The following is a 13,289-nucleotide window of genomic DNA, read 5'->3' as shown; positions in this document are numbered from 1 at the left end:
TTATTTTAATTTGAATGTCCCAAATCAATTGGTGCCAACAATTTTAACGCTATCTCACATCAACCTTTTCTTCGACTTGGTGGTGACTTACGTAGAAAAAGGAAGCAACTCTGATTGGGGATATTTTGAAAATTCGCTGCGGCAAACCACACTTATTTGGACATAAGCCTTTATTTACAGTAATGCCACGATATACGAGTTAATTTGATCCCGGAGACCGCTCGTAAAGTTAAAGCAACTCGTAAAAAAGCAATATTTTCCCATTGTAGCATTGTAAATCGTAATTTACATACTAGCAATTATATAGTAGCGGTTTACAGAGAATAAATTATAAATCGTAATTGATTCCAAGAAAAATATTTTACGAATAAAATTTAAAATACTCGTAAATAAATGGCAATAAAATAAAAAAAAGCAAAAGGAATGTCAAGATAATTTATAATAAAAAATATTATCATAATCACATTCTGAATCGCTTTCACTCGCACTAGACTCACGCACACCATCAATTGTTGACGCGTTCGCCGATTCACAAGTACTCGTAGTCAGAATTCCAGATTTCTTTTTGAGAAAACAAGTGTAGATTTGTTTGCTTAGAAGAATCTTTCTTTTTGCTCTCTATAAATTTCTCGGTCACACGGAGAAGCTTTTGTTATGATACAGGAAATATTTACATTTCCTTCAAAATTTGTGTCTTGTGCTTGAAAAATGTCAGCTCGTAATGTGATATATCGCTGTATGCTTATTCCATAAAGATATGTATGAGGAATTTGATAGCCGGTCCTCTACTGCCGGAGGAGTTCTGCATATTATCGTTCGCACTTGGAACACGTATGATTTAAAAGAAATAGATTTCTTTCAGTTACATTTTACTTATGCCAAAAAGGCGAACAATGCATCACTGGAAAGTGTTATAGCAGCACCCATGGCTTTAATTTCCAAGCCCTGTTGTCAGCACCGTTAGGTCTACTGCTGTTATTCGCTGTACCCTTATTTCGCGTTAGCATTTCCACTTCTAATAAATAGTCAATATTAACGTTTATAAAATATTTGTTTATTTATGATCAAAAGTAACATTTACGAAAACGACTGGCCTTTCTTTTCCTGTAAATGGTGTAATCCAAGATAAATTTGTCAGCGGCAGAGATTAGGATTTTACAGGCCATTGGAGACTATAATATGCTGTTGTAACTCAAATTCAAATGCATCGCATATCATTAGAACTACGCAAATATAATCGCGAAACAAAGATAGACAGGTGTGTGAAAGTCTGTAGACATGATTATTGAGATCCACTTATTATGGAATAACACTGTAGGTGCACAAGTGAAACTGAAGACCTACATGTGTTGTTGCATGATTGTCAGTCTTAAATATTTGTATAGCTTTATATGCTTTTCTGCATCGACGCGTACACGTCCACTATACATCAACCAGATCATCCTCAAACTATCATTGAAAGGGTGTATTGAGATAACCCACACCATTATTTTCCAAATAAGCGGAAATACACCTTCGTCCTCGGCTGTTCCGTGATATATTTTTCATCAGCTCCGTTGTGTTTCACTGTTATAGCTTACGTCGAATCACTACTTATGATCCACTGACTTCGCGTTTCATTTATTTATTTATATCTATTTATTTTATTAGTTCAATCATATATGTAAATTTGTTGACCTATAACGTAGTGTTGGTAATTTATAACAAACTCAAAATAATATATAATAACCCTTATAGTGAATACTAAACAAAAGTAAAAAAAAAGACAACCACTAGAAAGAAGAAAACGGGAGAAAGAAAGAAAGAATAACATGATAGGAAGAGTGAGATGTCTATTATTAAATGACTTTCAAGACTTCATGAAGTGGAAATCATAACGCGTGGCCTAGAAATAGAGTGCTACGCTCAAGAGCGAGGTTTCGATTCCCGGGCCTTACTGTAGAGTTTTATTCTTGAGTGAAAACACGTTATTTTACGTTGTTCCTGTTTACTGTAAAAACGCGTAACCCTTCGACGGACTACAGTCCTGTTAAGGGGAGATTTTTCGATGTAGCATTGATCACTTATACACCTTGCAAACCGGATAACTGACCTTGTGAGAACAAGGACTGGAGACTGTAATGTCCCCTGGTTAATGGTGGTGGCAGTGATGATAACGATGATGATGATAATGAAGTGGAATAAATTACTATGATTTGTAGCTGCTTAAAATTATATTGCATCTCCAACTGTGGCAGGCTTTTAACAATCATTTAAAAAAAATGTCTTCGCTGTCTCAAACTAGAAAATTTTACATTTGAACAAATAGTGCCATAAGGTCTGTGAATTGTTCCCATTAGATCATAAAGGTGATTCCATATGACCTGTTCATGAAAGAATATAGTTTGAAGGAATATGGCCTGTTGTATATGGAATGTTGTTTTTGTTAGTGATGTTGTTATTGATTTTTTTTTCGTGTTTTTCCTCGTTCTTTAACTTACAAATATTTACATTTCTTTACATTATACAAATATTTGTATTGAAGCTTAAAGCACTGTCTGTATGTTTGATATTTTCTTTGTCTGTATTTTTCTTTAGATTTCATTTTGTCTTTTGAAGATAATTTGAGAGTGTTTATTTAGATTATTGAATCTATAGCAGCCACTACTCTACCTCTTCCTGCTCTTCCTGAGACAGCTATTTTGCGACAATTGTAAATATTGCAAATGGCTATTTGCCAAAAATATATGCAACGAGTTAAACTTGCCTCACGGCAAAGATTCTTCTCCAACATGTAATGGTGTAGGAACTCAGACAATATAAATTATTTTCAGTTAAGACAAGTTGAAAAAAAAAACTTTATCCGTAAGGTAACACGGTTTAGTATGACCTATCTTGAAGTTTGACAAAGACCTGCCTTCGATTCAACGAAGCATTTCAATAATAATAATAATAATAATAATAGCAATAATAATAATAATAATAGCAATAATAATAATAATAATAAAGTAGCGGGGGAGCATCATAACCATGTGTTGAGAGGAATTCTCTGGGGTTTGAATAATTCACAAGAAGAAGAAGAATACAGACTACTAAAATTCGAAATTGCTATGGTTCAGTCTATTAAAAGACAAACTTGCAAGAATACAGACCACTAAAAGACGAAATTGCAAGAATGTGGACTCGGAAACAACCAAGTTCGAGAAATATGTAAGAGAAATCGGAATTGACATGATCTGGGGATAGCTAGGATTTTGAGATTGATACTTAGTTGTGGAATGATAGCCCAAGATAATTAACATCCAAGTACCAAAGCTCATAATGTGTGGAAAGAAACTCAATGAGACCTCTGACAGCAGGATGCTGTCCGCCCTCACAGAATCTACCAGAGCAAGCAAAATAGAGCACCTTGAAAAGTAAATCAACAACAATAATAATCATGGTATCCTACTTGTGTTGTAATATCCAAGTTACCAACTTCCATATTTTTTTATTCATTTATATTTTTGGTTGAGCCCCGTAAATTCCACCCAGATGGAAAAGATCGCAAGACATACTCTCAAATATTACTAAATATTCATAAATAGCATATCCACAACTCAGTTTTTCTGTGTTTATTCTTTGTTTAATCTTAGTTTTAATTTATTTCATGTCTCGACAGAAACACTTCCAGCAAAAGCTTCGGTCTTTTCTCCTCCGTCCGCTTGACACAACCTACGTGCCTCCTATTCCATTAGAATAATGTGCCAGTACACATATACGACAAGTCAGTCAGGCTAACCTCCTGCACTCTTGACAAAGCAATCCAAAACCAATTCACACCCTCTACCCCCTCAGAGAAGGACTACTCCTTATAGATACAGCAGCAAAACTAGCAGACTGAACATTACCTATCTATTTTCTAAGGTCATAGAAAATACTCTAAACAATGACGACAACGGCTACGTTAACGACAGCGGATTACAACATCGCAGACATTACAACGTCAGAGACAAACATGACAGCAGCACAAATGAGCATAGAAAGAAAAGTAACAATACCAAAGCCACTGTGAATACAGGAAATCGCAAAGGAACATATATACCCACAACATTGAATATAATAAGAAAGTATAAGGCCCACCAAAAAAAAAACCAGCATAGTTTACTACAGTGCTACCACCACTGACATTAACAATACAATCAAATAATATTAATAAAAATAATACGCGCTGGGTATGGCATGAGACATCATCCGATTGTAGCGTCTCGACGTAGGATGAATAAGGTTACTCGTAACTACAACTATCTTCAGGTTATTGTTGGGCAAGTGGTAGTCAAATACAAGGTATTTTACAAAGGAATGAATGAGGATGGCATTGAAATCAGTGTATACGATGGTAGGCGTGGACTCCCTGAGCCTTGGTTAGTAACCAACCTATCGATGGTGTCACGATAAAAATACTGCTGTTTGCACAAGCTTACAAATGCTACCTCCAAATGAGTGACGTCAAAATCAAATTACCGCAGCTGCGCTGAGACCGTGATGCTGTCACGCACGACAGGTAAGAAGTACCGGAAAGTCGTCATCAAGCCATATATCAGGACTAGAATTAAAGTAAGATAGATATTGCAAGAATTTGAAATATGAAAATTGTAAAGGTTGTGCCTCTAATAATTGGTGCATTGGGAATTGGAAACAAAGACATAGACAAATGGTTGAAGGAAAATAGATTAGGATGTCCTGTAGAGCATCTATAGAAAGTTTGCCTGTTGGGGACAGGGAAGATTATGAATAGGGTTTTAATCACAAAAAAAGACCATTGACAGATTGTAGATTACTAAGGTTGTTGTTGGCACTCCGTCGCTTACGACGTCGAGCGCTCCAGTTGATTCGATCACCGGAACAGCCTGCTCGTGAAATTAACGTGCAAGTGGCTGAGCACTCGACAGACACGTGTACGCTTAACGTAGTTCTCGGGGATATTCAGCGTGACACAGTGTGACAAGGCTGACCCTTTGAATTACAGGCACAACAGAAATAGGAAGTAAGAGTGAGAGAAAGTTGTGGTGAAAGAGTACAGCAGGGTTCACCACCATCCCCTGCCGGAGCCTCGTGGAGCTTTAGGCGTTTTCGCTTAATAAACACTCACAACGCCCGGTCTGGGAATCGAAACCGCGAGTCCACTGCCCTAACCACTAGGCCATTGCGCCTCCACGGGATTACTAAGGTAACAGGTAGTGATCCGCTGTCCACATAAATTATACCAGGAATAACAACGAACCTCAGTAAAATCAATGATAATAACATAAATGATGATGACGATAAGAAGATTAATAACCATAAGGTTAATGGTGGTGATTACGAATTTTGCAACAAAGTTAGCAATTTTAGAAGAGAAGTTAAATTGATAACATCGACACCAGTGTTCAACTGATAATATATTGTTGACCCCGCAAATATAAACGGCAAAGCTGATCTCGGCTAGATTTGAACACGTGCCGGGAAGAACCGAAAGAAATGCGTGTAAACATTTTTTCAAGGTGATAACAAGTTGGCTAGCACATCAGCTCCTTACCATAAGAATAATAATTATGAAGACACTCATGATAATGATAAACCAAGATATTCTAATCTGGTTTAACATCATTTATTACATAGGCATGTATATAAACATTTCTCTTCTGTCTTTGTCGTATTAGTTTAGGGAGGCAGAATGATCAAAGATGCGAAAATCGAACTTTGTACTCTAATATTTCAGAGAACATTATTATCTCTTTTGCACATTCGTATCAATTTTACTTGGTTCCATCTACAAAGTGAAATAATTCAAAAGCTATGAATTCTCTCTTTCTCCCTCCCTCTATCGCTCTCATTCACACACACTGCTTCAAAGTTATGCATATGTATATATATATGTATGAATGCATGTCTGTCTGTCTATCTATTTACACCCCCACACATATGTATGTCTGTGTATATATATAAATATATATATATATATATATATGCTTCGACTACTGCTTCCGGGATATTACGGTCCCTGTTAGTATGTGTGTGAAATTACTTGCTTTGACTGCAGCATTAAAGTGCTATAACTCTTATTTCTAGCTGTGTAGGATGACACACAGCTGCCTATATTAATGATTATATATATATATATTAATGATTATATATATATATATATATATATATATTAATGATTATATATATATATATATATTAATGATTATATATATATATATATATATATATACGTGTGTGTGTGTGTATGTACACATACATAAACGTAATTAATAATTAAAATCAATGTAGCTTTTGTGGCGATATAAAACTATTTAGAAGGTATAATGGCCTGCCAGTACGCTACATGTACATTAATTCTTTTGGCGTTAAGAGAACTAATTGTGACAAGAAAGATCCTGATCTCAATCACAAACCATGTCACGTAACAGGATTCGAAGCATAAGATAAAAAAAAAATTGTTTGACACAATCAAGACCCTATAGACATGCAACCCACACGAAAAAGAACAAAATCAACAAGCAAGAAAATAACATATATTGCCTATAACCAACAACGAAATATTAAATGAAACATATAAATACACGGGCTTCAACGCAAATCAGATGTTGAATACAAATGCTATAAAAAGACCACCAAAATAAATAAAAATTATCCTAACATTTGGATCATACTTGGTGTTTCAATTAGAAAGGTGCGTGAAACAGATAGTAATGGACAATTGTAATGATAATATTCCTTTTTACTACTGCCAAATGGCCTTAAATTTTGTGGAAGGGGACTGAAGGATTACATTGATCCCAGTGTTTCAGTTGTATTTAATTTATCGACCTCGAAAAGATGTAAGGCTAAGTGCACCTCGGTGAAATTTGAACTCAAGTCGTAAAGATGGATGATATGCCACCAAGCATTTTACACGGCGCGCTAACGGATCCGCCAGCTCGCCGCTTAACGATAATAATGGTTTCAAATGTTGCCACAAGGGCAACAATTCAATTATGTCGGATGGGATGAGTCGATTACATTGACTACAGTGTTTCACTGGTACTTAATTTATCGACACCGAAAGGATGCAAGGCAAAGTCAAACCCGGCGGTATTTTAACTCAGAACGTAGCGAGGGGCTAAATACCACTAAACATACCGTCCAGCGCGCCGACGATTCTGCAAGCTCGCCGCCTTCATTTATAATCCTTTGTACTGGAGGCACAAGGCATCAAATTTGTAATGAGGGGACTAGTCGATTACATCAACACCACTGTTTCACTGATACTAAATGCATCGACCCCAAAAGGATGAAAGGTAAAGTCGACCTTTGCGGAATTTGAAATCACAACATAGCGACGCGCGAAATACCCCTAAACATTTTAGTCCAGCGCGCTAACGATTCTGCACGCTCACTACCTTATTTAATAATCCTTTCTATTATAGGCACATGCTGTAAAGCATTTTCTCCGACGCTGGAATAGCTTATCATCTTAAACAAAAAATTAAATGCATGACACTTTGACATCAGACCATCAATTTTAACCAGTGTAAGTCAAGCAATTACATGGAGATATCACTGGAACTATATTTTACCGGTCGCAAAGGGATGAAAGGCAAAATTGACCTCGGTTGTGATCATGTCTGCTTTTGATTTTGGTAATAAATCCAACAGTTTTGAGGGTATGGGATGAATCGATACCTTCGGCCTCAGTACCTGAGTGTTACCCAGAGAGTAGAACGGCAAAGCTGTAACCGGAAAACTGAGAACCTAGAAGAACCGAAATACCTTTTGTTCGTCACTCTAAGGAATATGATAACTCAAGACACTACTAGTAGTACTACTACAGCTACTACTACTACTACTACTACTGATGATCATGATGATGAGGATGATGACCGACTGAAAGGAAATGAATAATACTATAATTTTATAAATTATGCGTATTATCATACTTTCGTTTATATAGGGAAAATTAGTAAAAGGCAACGAAACTCTTGCTACAAAGCAAGATCACTAATATGTGAAAATTCTAAATATGAATTGGTTAAGGAATAATTCTTAATCATATTTGCTTCAATGATATATTGTTATACTATACTTTGGATTCGTAAAATTGTCCCATTTATTCCCTGGGATTTAGAATCGTTCATGAAATATATCGATAATACTAAATAATCAATTTAATTAATCAAATTAACGTTGCCCTTCTCCAATAAAAATATCCTATTTGAAGTGATATATCATCTGTCATATAAGATATATCCTTTAGTTTTAATAATTCTCAAAAGAACAATAGTATTCAGATTTTCATAACCTCCATAGAAGAGAATTAAGAAATGCAGTACAACAGAAATTCAGATTGCCCCCACCCCACTTTTGGCAGAATTCATATGCATTAAATTTGACACCAGATTTTTAATACGGAGATCAATAATACCAAAAATAATAACAAAAAAAAGTATATGCATATAGATATATTTATGACTACATACATACATGGGATGCCGTGGAACCGTGCCAGTGGAAAGGTAACAGTTACTGCGCCTAAAATTTTGACACCAAATAATGAAGGTCTAATAGAAGTTAGATTTTGTGCATGTTAAAATGGCGTGTTATGGTTGAGTGGCCTACATCTCTCCTTCATTATACTTCCCACCACGTCTACGACGCCTCCTCTTTTCATCAATTCCTCTATTGCAATTATTGCTTCTGCTGTTACTGATGCTCTGTTAATGAAACTGATACAGTCTCTACTACTAAAGACGTTGTCATTGCTACGGTATGAACTTATCGCCAATCTTTAATATCAACATTCCTAGAAAGGAGCAAAGGACATTTATCTAATTAGTACTGTGACCTCGCAGCCATGTAATTGCTTCAGCTTTCTAATGTAATTATTACTTGTTTTCGCTTTTAAAGAGATAAAGCTACAAACTGTGTGATTATCGAGGAGGTGTTGCTTCTACGCATAATCGCTTACGCTAAAAGTTCTTGAAGAATTAGACTTTACTATCTTTTTGGAGAGGGGAAACAAAATCGTTAAGCTTAAAGATACGTTGAACGAAAATTAGATATCAATCCGCAAACATCAAGATTTAATTTCACAGAAACGTATTAATATTTAGGTTTGGAGGAAAATCTGATTTCTGTGCGCAAAATATTCTTATTATTCATGTTATACAATTGAGTGCTCACATTCTGGGTTGCATTTTTCTTATTAAATCCTATTTTGTAACAAGAAAGATAAATACTTGCCATAACATTTTCAATCAACCAAATATGAAACATTTTGTTGCAGAATGCGTCTCCATCTTTTCTTTAACTTGAAAATACCCTCTTCCCAAAATTGAGGTGGTTTCATGGCAAACATGTCGAAAGGCAAGATACTATAAATCGGCACGAAATTTCCGGACAACCCAATAGAATCAAACGCTAAATCGGGCAAAACTATTTGTGTTCGAAAGCACAGTGTTATTTTGAGAAATCTATGATGAGTATAAACACCACATACATGTTTGCGACAACTCAGAGAGAGCTGCATACTTCCGTTTCTTATATGATAATTCAGGGATTAACGCTAAGTAGCATTCCCTCAATGAAATCTCTTTGAATGTTAACAGATTTCCTTTTACGTAATTCAGTTTAATCATAGCAATCGTCCATGAAAGAGGTAATTAAGCATTGGTACGGTATGAAAGCAGGATCTGATTCTTATAAGTGAATATTCATATTTTATTTATTATTCGTATGCAACTCGATCTTCAAGTATGCTTTGATTAGCGCTGAAATATAAAACATTATACACTTAAGACAACTTCATTACCATTTCCAAGAAACTTAGATGCATACATTTAAAACATTAAGATAGCTACAGTGAACAAGGTAAAGTATTCGAATGCAAGTGTACATGCAAGCCTCTACAATGCAAACTAATGTAGGTGTAGTCTTCTGCAAATATTAATATTAATCACTGATATAAAATGCCACACTTACTCATGCATGCGTATGGGTACATGTGTGAACGTGTGCGTGTATAAATAATATATGTATGCATCAGTTATATCATATTTATATATACTAGGGTACTACATAAGCACCTGCTTCACTAAAATACAAATCAAGATACTTCTAAGCCACAGAGGAGAAGGGGATCGACACACGCCAGCTTAATTTAATTCGTCCTTGGTCGGAAGACACTCGTTGTTTGTATTTGCATTTGTGTACCATTTCTGCGTTTTTTTCCGTCCTTATTTTCGTATACATTCACGGTTTTCTTGCAGGGAATCTAGTGCTCTTAGCTTAGATTTTCCTTGGGCCTGGCCAGATTGGAGCGGCCTCGAGTATAACCAGCCCAAACTGCAAATACAATCCGGAACTCGACTAACGAAACAAAGCTCCGAATGACCTGTCCTTTTTTCTTGTCTCTTTTTTGTATCCTCCAACTGTCTGAATGTTTTATTCATCCTTTTTTGTGCCATCTAACTGCCTGCATGGATGAATTAACCAATTGTGCTTTATTGTTCTCTAAATTATATATATATATATATATATATATATATATAGTTAATTAATCGTTTCTTATTAGGAAACAAAATAGTTTTTTACAGGGCTGCAAAGATAAGTGTTCAATTTAATTAAGGCAGGGATAAAAAATTATTAGTTACAGAATAAAAACATTACATTTGAGTCAACGACTCAACATACAACAGTCCCCTCAATAAACCGTCATATATAAGAAATACATCAAATCCACAAATACGTACGAAAATATATATATAAAAATAATATACAACATAAAACACACAATATAAAAACTTATATGTATATATATTGTTTTTTTCTATTAATAACATACAGATATATCAAATTCGAGTTATATATGTATATATATATATATATATATATATATTGTGTTATATATTTATCTTTTTATAATTTCAATTCGAATAAAGTTAAGCGATTAAAAATTCAAAATAGACAAATAAGGGAAGATAGAATAAGATAAAATGAAGTAAAATAAAATTCTATAATAGTCCATCCGCTAAAATACTCTATCTGGTGACACAACTTTAAAAGACAAAAAACTTCAAAATAATTTAACATCATTTAAAATTATATTAGAAAGTTCTGTACTTCCCACAAGGTACACGTAATAACAGGCAGACTTCCATAGGTAAAATCCGCCTCTGCCTACCAAACTTGCAAACGTTCATAAAATCCTCTGGTCGAAAACATAGGTCAAAACACACACAAGTACCTATGGTCATTTCAAGGGTTCACTACCGTAGTCCATACAAGTCATAGTGCAATCCGGGTAACAATTACAAAAAATATCAGGACATGCAAAATGAAGTATTTTTTTTTATATGACAGGCTTAATAGTCAAGAGGTAAAGAAGGGAAGAACTAGTCCGTGTCATGAATTAATAAAAAAATAATTCAAATTTGCTGTAGTAACTAATGTAATCCTCCAGGTTTCAAATCACCCTAACGCAGACAAATAATCTTATTTATATTTATATTTTCTATTTTTATTTTTATTTCTATATACCTTCAAGAAAGTGGAGGAAAACCTATGATTACAGAAGGGGATCACTTCAGTGAATTTATTTAGTCATCATCAAGCGAGTCTGTGCTTGGAACCCAATAAGAGACGAAACGCCGCTAACGATTCTGGCGGGGTGCTAACCATTCTAGAAGAAGTATTTGCATTTCATTTTTACGGAGTCTAGTACTAGGATCGATGTAATCAATTTTCATTTTCCCTCAGAAACTGCTGGTACTATGAAGAATTTATTCTACCGCCGGTGCAGGACACTCCTGATATTCTGTAAAATTAGCAATTTACTTCTAAACAAGATGACTGCTTCGGACTAACACTGCGATTTTACAGCATTCTTAAATCATAGTAATGTTAAATAGGATATATATACACACGCGTGTGTGTGTTCATGCAGCATATTTATATATGTATGTATAAGCGTATGCATATATTATGTATATAATTGTGAATTTCATGATGGATATTTGCATAAATGTTGGTTGCTATATGTGCTGGAGCTGCATTTCTTTTATTCTTATTTATTTAAAGTATATTTTAACTGATAAAATAAGTATGTCTCCTATAATATTGGCATTTCAATGTTAGCTATTTGTAAGTGGAATGAAAATATTGTGTTAAATGTGGACATGTAAAGTAACATTAAGAAATGCAATTCTAAAACCGAGATCTTGTCCATGACAATTTGTTTTTTCGCAATCACTTCAGTAGTGATATTTCAGGAAGACACGATTTCGTGCAATCAACAAGTAAAGTTCACGTCGAGCAGTATGCATTCGCCTATTCAAAGAGCTTTTATTTACCATTGAAAAGTTTGTTGCCAGCATGTCTAAAGTAACACAAAGTATAACATATACATGTGTAGCTACACTTGTGTACATACATAACCATCCATACATCCAACCATACATATAGCATTTGTTGTAAGTACATACGCATATATATATATATATATGTAGAGAGGGAGATCCTTGGAAATGTAGGTAGATATGATAGGGAGAGACATAAATAGATTGATACAAAGACATGTAAGTATTCATATAAATGTGGATATAAGTGTATGTGTGCGCGTGTGTGTGTATTACGTATGTATACCGTAATAAGGTGGAAGAGAGAGATATACAAAGAATTATTGATAGATAAGCATGTAGGCAGTTGTATATTGATACTTGTGTACATCATTCCTTTAATAGGTACCGCATGGTGAAAGAAACAATAAACTAGGATAAGAAATTACAATATACAGAAACCAGTGTAATGGCGGATTATTGTTCCTTATTTGAAATAGTTAGAGATTTATATATATAGAGGGACAATACAGAAATACTTATCCACATACATTCACATATATATTTGAAAGGTTGAAATAAATCTTGATAGCATTAATATCATACGGTGTTCATTGTATCTAGGAATAAATAGCAATATATTCTACTATGTATCTTTAAACATTACTGAAATAAAAGTTTGGCAATATATAGGAGCCATAAGTTGTTATGTATGATATGCATGCTGAATGTTTTGCACACACACACACACACACACACACATACACACACGCGCGCGCGAACACACACACACACACTCACACGCACTCACACGTGTAAAATATTACCATATGACACTATTCAAGTACATGGGTTATGTACAATTATACTCGCACAAACAGACTAACAAAAGGATAGATGCACACACAGATTCATTCATTCAGTCATACATACCTAACTGCATATATATATATATATATATATATATATATA

The sequence above is a fragment of the Octopus bimaculoides genome, chromosome 3, assembly GCF_001194135.2.
Source record: "Octopus bimaculoides isolate UCB-OBI-ISO-001 chromosome 3, ASM119413v2, whole genome shotgun sequence".
Taxonomy (NCBI): domain Eukaryota; kingdom Metazoa; phylum Mollusca; class Cephalopoda; order Octopoda; family Octopodidae; genus Octopus; species Octopus bimaculoides.
The sequence above is the reverse complement of the archived record's forward strand: the minus strand, read 5'-3'. Positions refer to the sequence as shown.